Source organism: Heterocephalus glaber, unplaced genomic scaffold, assembly GCF_053883595.1.
Source record: "Heterocephalus glaber isolate CG9 unplaced genomic scaffold, H.glaber_assembly_v1.0 deba00000621, whole genome shotgun sequence".
NCBI lineage: Eukaryota > Metazoa > Chordata > Mammalia > Rodentia > Bathyergidae > Heterocephalus > Heterocephalus glaber.
The window spans coordinates 8,593,079-8,609,062 of record NW_028258153.1 but is presented as its reverse complement, the minus strand read 5'-3'; the positions used below and the strand labels follow the sequence as shown (position 1 = coordinate 8,609,062).

The following is a 15,984-nucleotide window of genomic DNA, read 5'->3' as shown; positions in this document are numbered from 1 at the left end:
CTACTGACACTGATCAGCATCCCTGTCTTTTATGCACTAGATTCCAGTAGCACCTGGTCCATGTTTGAGACAACAGAAAATGATCCTGAGTATTGGAAAATGGCTCCATGGGGTAACATCTCCATTTGTTGAGAAGTAGTGGCTGAAGGTAATCATTAAAATTGTATCCCACTTGTGTGTGTGCTATGGCTTGTGTTTAGATATCCCCCCAAAGCCTCATGCAGTCTTTGTTCAAGGTGGCTAAATCTGGAATGTGTGATGCTAGGATTAAAGGCATGTGATTACTAAACCACTACACATGAGTGATTGGTTTGGCACCGCCCTGATCCTGGTACTTTGAATAAGATAAAAGGAGCAGAAAGGCACTGTTAAGGCCTCTTGTTGATTTTGCTGTCTTCCACTGCCATGAACTGTTGCCCCTCTGTCACTCTGTCTTGGAGCCAACAGATTATGGACGAAACCTCTACAAACTGTAAGCTAAAAAAACTCTTTACCCTCTAACTTTGGGTGTCGGGTATTTTGTCTCAGCAATGAGAAAAAAGTAACTAACACAGTGTATTTGCTTGAGAAAAGGGATGTGATATATTTCCATCCCATAAGATATATCTTCTAGGAGTTTCTGGGATTTGCTTTGTTCTGTAAGAAGAGCAGAAGGAAAATATACTTTTACTTCTTTTTCGGGACATTCCAGTCTCTGATATGACACCTGGAATTTCAGCAGCCATTATGTGCCCATTGTGGAGCCATCTTGACGGAAGAACTGACACTGAAAAGTGAAGTGGTAGGAAAAACCCAACACCTTGATGATATTGTTGAGGCCCTGGATTAACTATCTTAGGTCTCACTCCATTTTGGATTTTCTGTTGTATGAAGTGAAAAATGCCTTTAGTGTTGAAGTTACTTTGATTCAGATTTTCTGTTGTTTTGCATCTCAAGTTATCCTAACTGACATATACTTCAATATGAATGTATGTAGCCCAGGGAGTTTCTCCAAGTTCTCTTCTATTCACAGAGGAAGCTTCTATCTAAAACTTGAGAAAATAGAGAGATGCAGAGCTGAGGAGAGAGATGAGAAATACATCCAAGTGACAATAGCTCAGATACATGAGACAACACATTTGCTTTCCTTTTGTCCATTAAAGTTGGGGTGTTTGCCCCTTGTAACAAAAAGTGATCTTACTGATACAGATGGAATAGGAATGGAGCCCCCAGCACAAGAAAGTCATCTTAGAGCAAACAAGAGATATAAGTACTTTGGATGCCAGTATACTCAAATTAATTTGAACCCTGTGGCTGTTTCTATACTGGCAAACAAAGCAGAATGAAGCACTACACAAACCCCCTACCTTTCCCAAATATAACAAAATATTTTTGCCTCGAGTATTAATAAAATTAAGGAAAGTATGGGCACAAGTTTTGTCACTTGTCACAATTTCATACTCCATTGAATCATTGTAGGTATTACCTGTATGTTCCATATAGATACTTGATTGTATTAGATCATATTGGATCCATAAAAGTAAAGAGTTAAAAGGAAACTTATATAAATCTCTTTCAAATTTCTCATTTTACAAAGTAGGAAATGGAAGCCTAAAGAGAGAAGTGATCACCAAGGTCACATAGTTAGAGTGGCAGAGACACGGCCAGAAGCTTCATCTCCTGACCGTCCTATCCCTGCTCATCCTCCCTCACCTCCCCAGTATGATATTGGGTCTCAGTTTCTGAATGGTCCATGCAGAGACTGAAGATTTGTCCTGGTTTTCCTGCACTGCTAGAAGTCACTATCATAGTACTCAAAAATCATCCCAGGCAGTGGAACCCAGAAGGAAACATATTTTAAACTCTTCTTCCTGGAGAAACTGTGTCTCCAGGCAAGGGAGCCCCTGTGATGGGCAGAACCACTGTCCTCAGCGGGGACAGATGGACGGTCCGGAGTGGCTGGTCTGGCAGCCTGCTCTCCTTCAAGCTGAGTAAAGCCAGCTGGATTTTGAAAGGGCAGAATAACCAGAGTCAGCACAATAGGAGAATGGGCCCTCCCAGTGGCAGAAGCCATAGAATCTTTTGTGCCACCAAAAAGTCAATCCAGATTTAAGGCTGACACACAGGTGGGGTGGGTGGGCCTCTGTGATTTGATGGGCTCTCCGAGGCTCTGCCTGCCTAAAAATATTTCCACTGCCCACCTGCCTAGGACACCCTCCTTTCTTATCAGGCCTGAAATTCCTACCACTTGTGTCACTATGGTTTTCGATGACAAAGGATGGGACATGTTTCCCAGCAGGTCACCATTAAAGCAGATTTCCAGGGAGTAGAAGGGAGGCCCTGGAGTATGCCCCTTTTAGCACAAAGAGCTAATACTGTCAGAAGCCCAGGGAAGACAGGAGTGGCCTGCTTTACAATTTTTCCTCCTGTTGAGACACCAGTCACTCAATTCATTCATGCCCCTATGACCAGGACCTTGAAGAAATTAGGCAGCAGCCTTCAAAGAAAATAAAATAGTGGCCCTGTAAGTAAAGGAGCAGATTCTGCCTCTCTTCTGCAGTCCAATCTAGGTTTGGCTTCTTCCCTCTGTGGGAATCTGGGTCTGAGTTGGAGAGCTTTTCCTCATGCATGGGGTAGCAAGATATCAGAATGCTCCCAGATTTCAGTGGGCCACATCTAAGTGTCATTGTTTCTCCCCAAATTCTTCCCCACTTCCTCATACCCATTGGGCAATTCCAGAAGGAAATTTAAAAACCAGATGTGTTAGGACCTGGCATGCTATTGAGAAGTAGAGAAATGAAATACTGGGAGGTATGGGAGGGCATAGGGGGCATTCACAACCCTGTTGATTGGTTTTGTCCACCCCATTCCAACAGGTGGGAGCCTGGGCCGAGGTCTGTCAGAGGCTGGAGCAAGGGAGAGATATTGACAGGGTGGGTCACAGGGGAACAGTCACTAACAGGAAGGGCCTGCCAAGCAGCAGAGTAATTAATGATCTTGGGCTTGGAGAGCAGACAATGGCCAGAGGAGGGGAGGATAGTGTCGATGGGGTGGGGATTGTGCTGAGAATTTATAAGCTCTGGTGTGAAGGGGAAGCTGACTGAATATTTAAGAATATAGTTGGCATAGGACTGACTTATCAGGTAGAATCAAGGTGGTACCTTGATTTGGGTCAGGTCATTCTTTCATTTATTAACAAGGTACACATGGATAAGACTGAAGAACTCAGTTGAAGGGACTGATTAATGTCAGATTGTTTTGTGATTATCTTATCTGAGGCAGACATACCTTGGAGGGGGTGGCTTGCCCTTGAAGCAAATAGATAGTCTCACTGTCAGTTACCTTGACAAGAATTTAATTTGATGATGGCCATAAGGAGAGAAAGAGGACAAGTTTCCCCAAAGTAGGGCATCTCTCCAGCTTGGGTCCCTAGGCCAAGATAACCCTGGGATATTTCCAGTGTGAGTGCACATTAGGGCAACAGAAGGGCTATCTTTTGTCACATGTGGGCATCTAGGAGCCGGACACAAAACAGATCCTGAGGATGGATCCTGATTATGAAGAAGAGAGTTTGTCAATGCTCAGTTTTCATAAATATCTTTCATTTACCTCAGACTGAGAGAAAATTCTCCTTAAAATCTCAGCCAAGTCTCAGTGACAGTGTAACGGCTGAGGTGAAAGACTGACACCTACTCAGGACCAAGCAGCAGAGCAGTGAGCAGCACCCACTCTTTGAGGCCAGGGAAGTAGAATCAGTGGCAATGAGAGGGCAGCCATACCCAGGAGGACTGTCAAGAAGGTCATGGACGAGGCAGTGTCTGAGAGACAAGGTGATGAGGAATACCCTTGTGAACTTGTTCCCAGACATGTGTGAAGCAGCACTCTGAGAAGCCCTGTAAAATGGTTTGAGGCTCTCAGAGATCAAGAGTCTCAGCTCAGGTCACTGCGACTTGATGTGTTTTCTCTTATATGTCCAATGTGCCCCAAAGGGCCTGGGATTGTGTTGGGCTTAGGGACCGAGATGGGTTACACATGATCCTTCCTCCAGGGACCTTTTCTTCTAAGTAATTGCCCGGTCCTTGCAGGCATCTGGAACCAGAGTCCCCTGTGTCCTGGATGTGGAGGTTCTGCTTGCTTTCCTGTGCATCATTTGTGTTACCAAGTCCACAGCTCAGCCTTAGGAACCAGAGGTTTATAAGGTTCAAGAGTTTCTGGCTCACCCCTTGGGTTTCACGAACTTAGAGACACTTAGTGGTAGGATCTGGTAGGTCAGAGGGTTCCAGACCTCTCTCTTGGCAAAAAGGGACACGTTCTGCAAACTGATACAGGAGCATCACACTTGTTCAGAGGTTGACAAAAGGAGGCAGCTCAGACATCAGGATTCAAGCCCTAATTCTAGCTCTGGAATCCGGGGCGTATTACTGAACTTCTCAAGGCCTCCATGTTCTTTTCTATAAAATGGGGACAATAGTGACATCTACTCACAGGGAGTCTGTTGAAGATTAAATGAAGAAAATCAGTTTCAAGGATTTAGTTCTGCATATGGCACATTAAAAATGTTCCATGGATTTAAATTATAAAAAGAAAGATTTTTTTCTCAAAATCTGTTGGAGTTAAGGATGATTTGCCTTTTTGCTCTGCCTCAAAGTATATGTCAACTATAAACCCTGCTGTATTTAGTAGCATCAGTAATTACCAATTGATGAGGATATGCTTGTTGAAGCTCTTGAGTCTCCCATTTCCTGCAACTCTAGTGTATCTCACAGAATATTACAGCCAAAAGGTAGCATTCCATTTGTTTACTATTGGGCCGGGGATTTAGCTCAGTGGTTCCGGCGCCTGCCTTGCAACCGCAAGGTCCCAAGTTCAATCCCCAGTACCAAAAAAAGAAAAACAAACAACCATTTGTTTACTATTATATAACAAATTACACTAAAATTTAGTGTCCTAAAACAACAATTGTATATATTATATCTGATGAGTTTATGGGTCAAGAATTTGGGCAAGGCTCAGCTGTTTGATTCTTCTGTTCCACGAACTAACTGTTGACAGAGAATACTTGGTCAAACTCAGTTGGTAGATAGACGGGGATGGAGAGTCCAGGAGGGCTTCACTCACATTTCTGATGACTTGGTGCATATGGTTGGAATTCTGGGCTCAGCTGAGATGGTCAAGTGCTTACACATAATCCCTCTAGCATGGTAGTTTAAAGTAGTCAGGCTTATTACATGGACAATAGGGACTAGCTTCAGAAATCCCAGGAAATCAGGCCTATTACATTCTATTAGTCAATCAAGGTACCAAGTCACATCCCAGTTTCAAGAGAAAGGAAGTAAACTCCCAAAGGGTCCAGTTGCAAAGAATTTGTAGCCATCATTTAATGTAACAGTGACAAAAGGAGCATACAGATCAATATTTTTAATGCTAAAAAAAACCTCTGGGGGAGCAGGAATAAAAGTAATATCCATGATTATTTGTCTCCTCTAAGAATGGAGAAACTCTTGAAAGAAACCAGAAAGTCACATGTTGATAGAACTTAAAATTCTGTATTTTGGAAACCATTGTAAACAAAGCTAAAGCAGGAAGATTGGGAGTCCGAGGCCAGTCTCGGCTACATAGTGAGTTCAAGGCAAGCCTGGACTACATAACCAAACCCTGTCTCAAGAAAAATTATAAACAAAATAAAACATGTCAACCCAAGAGCTGGGGATGTAGCTCTGTGATAGAACACTTGCCTAGCATGTGCAAGGTCCTGGGTTCAACCCCCATCACTTCAAAACAAACAAACAACTTGTTGACATGAAAAGAAACTCAGAGACAGATTCTCCAAAGGAAAGAGTTTATTCAGGGGTGAGTGATAGAAGATTGTAATCTGGGGGACTTGTGCTGTGGTATACCATGTAGGGGGATATAGGATTAGCCTAGGAGGCAGAGGAAAGCTAGGGTTCTTACAGGCAAAATGAGGAGGATCACATAAATTGTTTTGAAACAAAGAGAACATTGGTTACAGAGGATTGTTACCAGGGTTGATGTCAGTACATTATTAGAAATAGCATGTCAGGCAAGAGTCCTTGTACACCCAGCCAGCTATCCTTGACTAAGGCTGCAGGTGGGTGGGTTCTCTTGTGCTAGCTCCTGTTATGAAGCAACTGGTGGGTGAGGAGAACGTTCCCTTCATGGCTTCTGGTTCTGTTCAGTTTAGCCTGACAAAGGTGAGTCCATTTTGATTCTGACAATTTCACAAGCTTACACCATTAAATAGACAGCTATAATATATAAGAGGTTAATACCACTAAGGTAGAGAATGAATGTAAATGAATAAGAAAAAATAAATTCAAAGGAAAAATTAGGCAAAGCAAATGAACAAATAATTCCCTAAGCAAGAATTGCATTAATAAATATGGAGGATAATCCATCCTCTTTCCAAAAATAGAAATGAAAACCATTACAAGATAGTTTTTAATCTCTTCAACTCAGGCTGACCAAAAATTACTAGATACTATAGTTCTGAGTTCTATCCCTGGTGCTGCAAAAAGAAAACAAAAACCTAGATAGTAGCAAAGAGTCTGAGAGAAGGTATTCTCAACATTTGATTAATGTATAGTCAAAACCCTTTTAAATGTTATATTTTTTGATCCTCTTATTCCATTTGAAAGAATTTATTATAAGAAAATAATTTAGAAACAAAGATATTTATTTTAGTATTACCCAAAATAATGATACCAAAAAACTCAAAGAAATCTAGCAATTAAGGATTGCATAAATAAATTATATTTTCACATAGGGCAATGCTATGCAACCATTAAAAACATGTTTCTTGACATAGAAAATTTTTCATAATATATCAGAGGAAAATTATGTAATGTGATTCTTGTCCTGCAAGAAAAAAATACATATTTACATTGGAAACAACCTTGGTGCTAGACAAATGTCATTGCTCCTACTACTCATAACTACTTGAAGGTACAAAATTGATGACTATTTCAATGGGATTGCCACAGGTTGAATCTGTCCCCCCAAAAGATGCAGAAGTCCTAACTCCCAGTTCCTGTGAATGTGACTTTGTTTAGAAATAGGGTCTTTGCAGTTCAATGAAGAAGAGGTGATGGCAGGAGGGCTAATCCTATGTCACTGGAGCCATTATAAAAAATAAAATCTGAGCAGAGATAAACACAGGAGGAATGCCTCATGAAGATAAAGACAGAGATCAAGGAGCTGCTACAGATGCCAAGAAAACCAAAGAGTGCCAGAAAACCATCAAAAGCTAGCAAAGTCTCCCTCCTAGCAGGAATCAACTTTGCTAATATGTTGATCTCATATTTCTGCTTCCAGAACCAAGAGATAACAAAAATAAATATCTGTTGCTTGAGCCACCCAGCTTTTGGTACTTTATGATAGCTCTAGAAACTCATTTATGACCTTGTCCAGAATGCCTGGCCTGTGCTGGGACAATCAGAATCTTCTTGGAGCTGTGAACTGAACCATGAAAGCTTGGGCCAGTGAAATGGAGAAACCATGGTAGTCCCAAGGCAGACATGGTGACTGGAGGTGAACTAATGAATGAGCAAAAGAATCAGCAGAGAGCAGATTGGAACTGATGAAAGTGGAAGTGAGATAGGAGGAAGCTCCCAAGGACCCATGAGCCAGAGACAGCACTTTAGTGTCTGCTGATAATTAGTTCCCTTGATGCCCACAGGGAGTATGCACCTCGGGGGGTTCCCTGAAGTCCTCTGCAGCCTTTGATAAATATCTACTTTGTCTGGGTGGGCCAGAGTGGATCTCCACTACTTGCAATTCAAAGGTGAGTTTGGTGAAAGCATCAGGAAGGAAAGGCAGTAGAATGTTGGTATTGGGTCTTTCCAAGATGGGAGTTCTTATTTCATCCTAAGACATACCATACTTCTAAAATTTTTCTACAAGGAAACCATATGTTTAGTGTTTTAAGCTAACTCTATTAACTCATTTATTCACTTATCTAAGAAATCATTGTTGAAAGCCTCCTATGTGCTAAACACTATTCTGGACCCTAAGGAATCAATGAACAGAACCCACAAAAACCTTTGTTCTCATGGAGCTGATGATGAAGAAGGTGGACAAGTAAAATACATAGTGTGTTAACTGGTGAGCCAGGTTATGGAGAGAGGGACAGAACTGCCAGGTGAGGAGAAGGGTTTAATTCTAAAGAAGGTGAGATTTGAACCAAAACTTGGAGGCAGGAGGAGCGAGTTATTTAAAGTATCTGAGAGAAAAATAGTTCAGGCAGAGGGACCAACAAAGACAACATGTCTGGTGTGTTCCAGGAAAAGCAGGGTACTCAGTGAATGGTGGCAGGATGAAAGAAAGAGATAGCTATGTGTGTTGGTGCACACCTGTAAATCCCAGTGCAAAGGAGGCTGAGCCTGGAGGATGTAGAGTTCAAAGCAAGTCTGGGCTACATAGCAAATTCTAAGACAGCCTGGTAAAGCAAGACCTTGAGTCATTCTGAGGAGTTGGGCCTTTGGATATTTTTATCTGTTGGCATGTTACAATGCAAAACATGGTGGCTTAAAGCAACAGAAAGCATTTGTTACCTCATAGTTTCAGTGCCTCAGGGTCTCTCGTGAGATTGTAATCATGATGTTGGAAAGGGCCTGTCTTCATCTGAGGGCTCTGCTTCGAAGGGCACAACTCACTCCAGTGCCTAGCAGGTTGGTTGGTATAGGAAGTCCATAGGAGCCTCCAGTCTCCCCACGTGGCCCCCCACAGGGCTGCATGGAAGACTCCACCCTTAGCCAGTCTTTCCTCCTCAGTGAGTGGCCCCAGAGAGAACAAGCAGGAAGCCTCCATGGCTTTTATGACACGGCTTTAAGAATAACACTCCATATACAATGTTTTGCAATATCGTACGGGTTATACAAGTCAGTCATCGCCAATATGGGAGGGGACTAAACAAGAATGGGAATACCAAGCAGCAAGTGTTGTGGGGGCCCCTTTGAGACTGGCTGTCCCAGTTACCCTACTTAAACAATGGTGTTCAATATATGCAGAGATGATTTGCTAAGTTCAACTGCATCTCCTTTTGCAGGGAATATCTAAATGCAATAAAATTCAGGAACTTCTCCAATTTTGACTTCTAAGAAACTTAATCTACTTTGGACTCTGATCGCCAAGAAAATAAAAACAAAACAAGCCAAAAAAGCCAATAAATAAATAAACAAATCAATAAATCAATAACCATTTTGATATCATATCCCAAAGAATGAACAAAAGCTCCTTTGCATCATTATCCATTCAAATTCAAAATTCCTTGGCTGTGTCAGGCTTTTTTTCCTTTGCTTTTTCCACTTAACTTAGTTTGCTTCACATGTTAGTTTTCAGCCTGGCCCAGAACCACTCCCTAGGAGGCCTCTTGGGAACATGTGGAGTGTTCTGTTGCCTGGGGATGTGCAGGGTGATCACTCCTAGCCAGCAGAGGATCAAACCCCCTGGCAGCTCCATCTTTTGCAGTCTGTGAGATAACTGCACATGATTTGACTCAGGCTCCAAGCAACTTTCAAATGTCCCACCAGATATTTGTAGATATGAAAAAACTGAGCTTTAGAGTGTATTTTATATGTACCCAGAGTTTGAGGATGAGAATGAGCCAAAAACTTGAACACCCGAGATGAGGCCTTTATTAGGGAACGGGGTACTGGGCTGCCTCAAACAATGGCGAGAGCAGCGGCCAGGGGCTGGCTAGGCGACCTCGTATATGGGCAAAGGGGCATGGGGGTGCATAGCAGAGGTAGATGTTTGGCTGCAGCCAGAGGTTACGTTTAAGTCCATTGGCAAGTTTGACTTTCTCGGTGGGAAGGACTGTAAGCTGGAGAGCTCCCTGGCGGGAAAGTTAGGTTATTATTTCCTGAGTGATTTATTATTTGCAGGGAAGAGGCATTTAGGAGGTGGGGCTGCCAGAGCCATTTTATCTAGCAGAGAACTCTATCACAGAGTACTTTTTAGAAGTGATTTTTATTAAATATGATGTAAACAATAAGAACGAAAGCTCTAGGCGGGATCACATGCCTGTGATCTGAGTACTCAGGAAGCTGATGCAGGAGGATTTCAAGTTCAAGCCCACCCTATCTCAAAATAAAAAAATGTAAAGAACTGGAGATGTAGCTCAGTGCTGGATTCAAGCCCAGTATTGGAAAAAGAAGTAGGGAGGTGAAAAAAATCTTAGTAAATTAAGGGAAGATTATATGTACTTTGTTTTACTCAATTCTTCCCGAAAATGTTCACTATTTTTGAAAATCACATTGCTGAAGGCCATGCTGCACATATTAATTGAGTTTCTTTTTTTTTTTTGGTACCAGGGATCGAACTCAGGACCTTGCGCTTGCGAGGCAGGCAGCAGAGTAATTGAGTTTCTAATACGTCTGTGTTAGTTTTCATTCGTAGCTGTCACATTATTGGTGGCTTTACTTTTAGGAAATACTTTCTGACTATTTCATTATGTCTTCCCTTGTGTTCCCTGGGCTGTTACCTACTAAAATATACCCCTAAGTTTGATTCCCAACCTTCTCTTTTCTTTTTTTCTTGTAGTAGGATTGAAACCTAGGGGCACTTCATTGAGCTACATCCCTAGCCATTTTTATTTTTTATTTTGAGACAAAGTCTCACTAACCTACTCAGGCAGGGCTCAAATTAGTGACTGTGCCACCCTGCCTGGCTGAGTCCCTACATCTTCCTACTCCAAGTCTCCCTCTGCACCTCTTCTCATCATGCCCAAACCAGACATCAAAGCCTCCAGCTGCGTTTCCCTTAGGGTAATATCCTAGTAAGCCAAGAGGTGGACATGGCTTTCCTGAGCTTCCCTAGCACTGGGGGAAGAGAGCAAAGGACACCTCTGTGGGTTCACAACAGAAAGAGGATGGGGTGCGGTTGTGGGGAGGAAACAGTTAGTGGCCATCGTCACCACCATTATCCATAACAAAGCTTTGCACTTGCAAGCTTCAGATTCAACAGCCACCCCCACCCCCAGCACCTCCACTAAGCAATGGGGAAGACGTCATCGCCCCCATTTACAGGTGAAGAAACAGGCTTGGGCTCTAGAGTATAGAGATGACATTGAGAAGTTTTCCTCAAATCCCCAGCCTCCTTCCAGCAATAGCTGGATGGTCCTTTCCAAGTCCAAGCAGACATGTGTCTCCTCACTTTCTATTCTGTCTTACTGACTTTCTCATCGCTGGGACAAAATACCCGGCACCCACAAGTTACATGAGGAAAGGTTTATTTTAGCTCACAGTTTATAGAGGTTTTAGTTCATAGTCTGCTGGCTCCAAGGCAGGGCAGCATGGTAGAGTGGCACTGAAGAGGAGAAACAGTTCATGGCATGGCAGGCAGGAAGCAGCAGCCTTCCTTCTGCTTTCCCTTTTATTCCATCCAGGCTGCAAGCCTATTGGTTGGTGCCACCCAGACCCGGGGTGGGTCCTCCCTCTTCAGTAAATCTATCAGCCACACCCAGAATTGTGCTAAACCTATCAGTGGACTAATCTAGTATCACAGCTGTGAGCCAGTCAGTCCCAAAAGCCCCACCTATGAGCACATGCGGCTTTGGGGGACATCTAGATATAAGGCATAATATTCGCAATCTCTCTCTCTCTCTCTCTCTGTCTCCTGGTTTTTTGAGATAGGGTGTTGCTATATAGTTCAGCCTTGAACTCACTATGTAGCCCAGGCTGCCCTCAAACTTGTGGCGATGCCCCTTCCTCAGCCTCCCGAGTGCTGGAGTTACAGGCGTGTGCCACCACATCCAGCTCCTTCTGTCATTTTTTTATGCCTGTGAAGGCTTGGAGAAGAAGGGGGGCAGAGGCATTTCTGGCCAGATGACAGGGTAATAAATAACTCTGATTTAATAATTTGTTGCTCTCCTCTTAATTAAAAGGCTTTTCCCTAAATGACTTGCTGATCTCACAAACAGTTACCCTGGTTGGGTGAGGGCTGGGGGCCTAGGGAAATCTACACTGAGAGGAGGAGTTGGATAAAGAGATGCCAGATGAGTAGAAGATGCCCACCCTACACACACTGGGGTGGGCCTGGCTCGAGGGGCTGCCTCCTCTGCAGATCTGAAATGCATTTGATCCAATGACAGAGCCTTGGGGAACTGATTCTTCTCTGGGGCCTGAGTTTATCTGGAAGCTGATTTGGCCACAGGGCTTTTTAAATTTTTTTTTTTTTGGGTACCGGGGATTGAACTCAGGACCTTGAGCTTTTGAGGCAGACGATGGACCCACTGAGCTAAATCCCCAGCCCCAGGGCTTTTTAATTTCTAAGATCAAGGTATGAGTTTCATGTAGGATGTTGGTGTGTGCCTGTAATCCAGAGAATGAGGCAAGAGGGTGACCAATTCAAGGCCAGCCTGGGCTACACAGTGAGATCTTATCTCAAAAAATAAAAAATAAATAAAGGCTGGTGATCCAGATCCAGTTCAGTGTGAAGGGCTTGGGTTCAAACCCCAGTGCTGCCAAAAAAAAAAAGAATTTCATTTTATCTAACATGTGGCTTTACATTCAGTTGCCCCAAAGCACCATCTGGCCTTGGGGACCATCAGGCCTTTGAACCATTTTGCACATGTAACTTAACGTACACACTTGATACACAAGGGCAGTGTAAGAAATGGGGCGGGGGGGGGCATACTGTTCCAAACATTGTATGTCAATATCTACAGTTGAAGTCAAATGACACTACTTGATAAGTTCCCCATTTCTTTGGAACAACCACAATTTAAAGTTCCTGTGACCAAGGTCTACTTGGTGGAAATTATCATACAGAGGCATGTTTTCAAAGTCTCAAATGTAATTAGAACCTGTTGTTGTGTTATTGATAAGTGCTGGTTAAAGATTTAGACTCTGAGTTTGTTCATGAAGGATTGGTTTTATCATGGACACTGGTTTTTGTTTTTTTTTTTGGTACTGGGGATCGAATTCATGACCTTGTGCTTTTGAGGCAGGTGTGTGCCGCTGAGCTAAATCCCTGGCCCATGGACAGTTTTTCGCCTTTCACTGCAGCTGAGAGTTATATTGAGATACCAAATTTGATCAGTGCATACACAGTATCCCTGCCAAGGGACTTCCAGCTCTCCTGTACTTGTTCAGGCTTGTTGCAAGGACCCCAAAGATCATGTCATATATGACAGCATCCTCCCAAACTATAATTACCTGGTAAATAATCTCTTGGGCTGGAGATGTAGCTCAGTGGTAGAGTGTTTGCCCAGTTCCCACAAGGCAGTGAGTTCAATCCCCAGTACTGAGACTAATATTATTATAAACTCTTCTAAGCATTATTTCATTCACTTAACTGAATTTTCTTCAGCACTTGTGCTTCTATCACATTGCATCTTTCTTGTAATAAGCACCATCTTCCCCAGTATTTCTGGATGTAAAATTCCTATGTAGCCTTCAAAAGCCAGTTCAGATGCCACTTCATCCCCTAACCTACCTTCTTCCGTACAGCCTCTGCATCCCTATCAGATTGGCTCACTAAATCTCCACAGCAGCCAGGCATGCTGGTGCATGACTATAGTCTCAGTATTTTGGGAGGCTGAGGCTGGAGAATTGAAAGTTTGGGGCCAGCCTAAGCAACTCAGTGACTTGATGAGAACCTGTCTCAAAATAAAAAATAAAAAAGCCGCTCACTCCAAAGGCTGGGTTCATTCCCCAGTAGAACAAACATCAATCAATCAATCAATCATCAATCAATCTCCAGAAGAGCTGGGGATTTAGCTCAGTGGTGCCGCTGCCTGCCTTGAAAGCATAAGGTCCTGAGTTTGATCCCTGGTACAAAAAAAAAACAAAAAAAACCCAATCAATCTACAGAGTCACTTAATCCAAAATTTGTTTTGTATTGTTTTTCTTTTTTTATAAGAACCTGTTTGCATTCCATAATGATAATGTTTCTTGTGGGGAGCTGGTACATGTACATAATCCATCCTAATTCTTTTTTCATCCCTTTCCCCCTTCTCCTCCCCTCTCCATCTCCTGATCCCCTTCCCATTTGAACAAAATCTATCTCCTTTACTTTCTATCATCTATCTTTTATTTTGCTCTTTATTTATATTTTGAGTTTCTCATATAAGAGAAACCATGTGGTGTTTAAGCTTGTGTGTCTGATTTATTTCACTTAACATTATGGTCTCAAGGTGCATCCATTTTCTGCAAATGACTCAAGTTTATCCTTCTTGATGGCAAATTAGTACTCCACTGTGATATTTGTATCATGTTTTTGACATCTTTCTCTCTTCCCCTAGACAGTAAGTTCCTTGAGACAAACTTTCTTTTTGGTGTTTGTACTCCACCTATTGGCCATGTAATCTTGAACATAAATAATAAAGACTTAAGGGCCGGGGATTTAGCTCAGTGGTTCCGATGTCTGCCTTGCCGCCTGATCCCCGGTACCAAACAAAACAAAACAAAACAAATCAAAATAATAATAAAGACTTAGTTACAGAAACTTGTTACTGTTTCATTCCTCTGCTATTATCTGCATCACACTGTTTTCATTATTAATACCTTTGTAGCATATTTTAAACACTAACAATAGAAAAATAACCTATATTTATTGATTATCTACCGTATTCCATTAAATGGTCTTAGTGCTTTATATTATCTCATTTAATCCTAACAAAGCCTATGGGGCAGGTACAGTTATTTCTATATTATAGATGAGAAAACCAAAATGTGAAGAAATCAGCTTACATCAAGACAAATACAAGTTGGATGTAGTGGTACACATCTGTAAACTTAGCACTCTGCAGGGCGCAAAGGCAGGAGGATCCCATGTTTGAGCCCAACCTGGGCAACTTAGCAAAATCTGCATCAACATAAAAAGTAAAAATAAAAATGGCTAGGGATGTAGCTCAATATGAAGGGTCCTGGATTCAATCCTCAGTATTGAGAAAAGAAAAAAAAGGACAAATGCAAGCAGAAAAGCACGGAGCCATGTGTACCATATTCTGCCATTCATATGAAAAGGAAGGAAAACATGTTTTGATGTAAAAGTGCATAAAACACTTCTGGAAAAATAGACAAGAAATGGATGTTATTGGCAGCTGCTGGAAGGGTATAGGATGGCTGGGAGACAGACAGGAGAAGAGCAGTCAAGGTTTTGGGTCCCTGAAGCTCATAGAATCGGGGGACCATGTCAAGGGAAAAAATAACACAAAATTATGAATACAGAATTAGGCGCAGGATCTTAGATTGGGTATATGCAAATGAGAGTCTCAGAAGCTGCAGCTTGCAGAGTTTTAGGTGTTAAATCTGTCTCCAACAGGAAGGAAACGTTTCACTGTATATGCTTTGTATGTATATGGAGTCTGAAACATAAATGAATTGCATATTTAAAAAATATATAATTTTTAAATTCATATATTTAAAGAATTTAAATTTTGGGGCTGGGGATTTAGCTCAGTGGTTTCGCTGCCTGCTGCGCAAGCACAGGGACCCGAGTTCGATCCCTGGTACCAAAAAAAAAAAAAAAAAAGAATTTAAATTTCTCCACCTGACACTATGAAATGGGCCTTTTAAAGATTTCAGAAAGCAAACAGTGAAGTGTTTCCACTTATCTGCAAGCAGACGAGGATGTTTAGTAGCTAGCTAGTTGGAGGGGCACTGGGAAGGAATTCTGGAATTGAGGTCTAATGGAAGCAGGGCAGCAGGAGGTGGGGATTCACTTCCGTAATCCAGACTGCGCTGGAAGTCTCAAAGGCTTTGAGTACTTACTGGGCTACACATCGCTTGCTATCCACATAAGGTTAAGAAAGAGTGAGCTTGCTTTTTCAGAAGCTTACAAGAGAAAAATAAAATAAAAACTCAAATAATATTGAACTGATTGCTGAGAGGGAGCTGATTTCCTGGAAGCCAGTGCTCAGGATCAAGGAGGGAAGCAGAGTGGATGCTAATGCTCTTTCCCAAATGGAGCTGATGGCCGGTGGTTTTCTATTATTGCATCCAGGAGTGGGAGGTCCCTTACTGTAAACTACCTAGAAAGCCT

General features: G+C 42.3%; 1 protein-coding gene across 1 annotated transcript in view; it reads left to right on the top strand.

Annotated features, from left to right (window-relative positions):
* Positions 1 to 398: 398 nt before the first annotated feature.
* The window catches only part of Smarcal1 (SNF2 related chromatin remodeling annealing helicase 1), an 89,304-nt gene continuing 73,718 nt past the window's right edge, over positions 399 to 15,984 (top strand). Inside the window, exon 1 of the mRNA XM_087206139.1 lies at positions 399 to 472. The gene's annotated coding sequence lies outside the window, so the exon portion shown is untranslated. The remainder of the gene's footprint in view (positions 473 to 15,984) is intronic.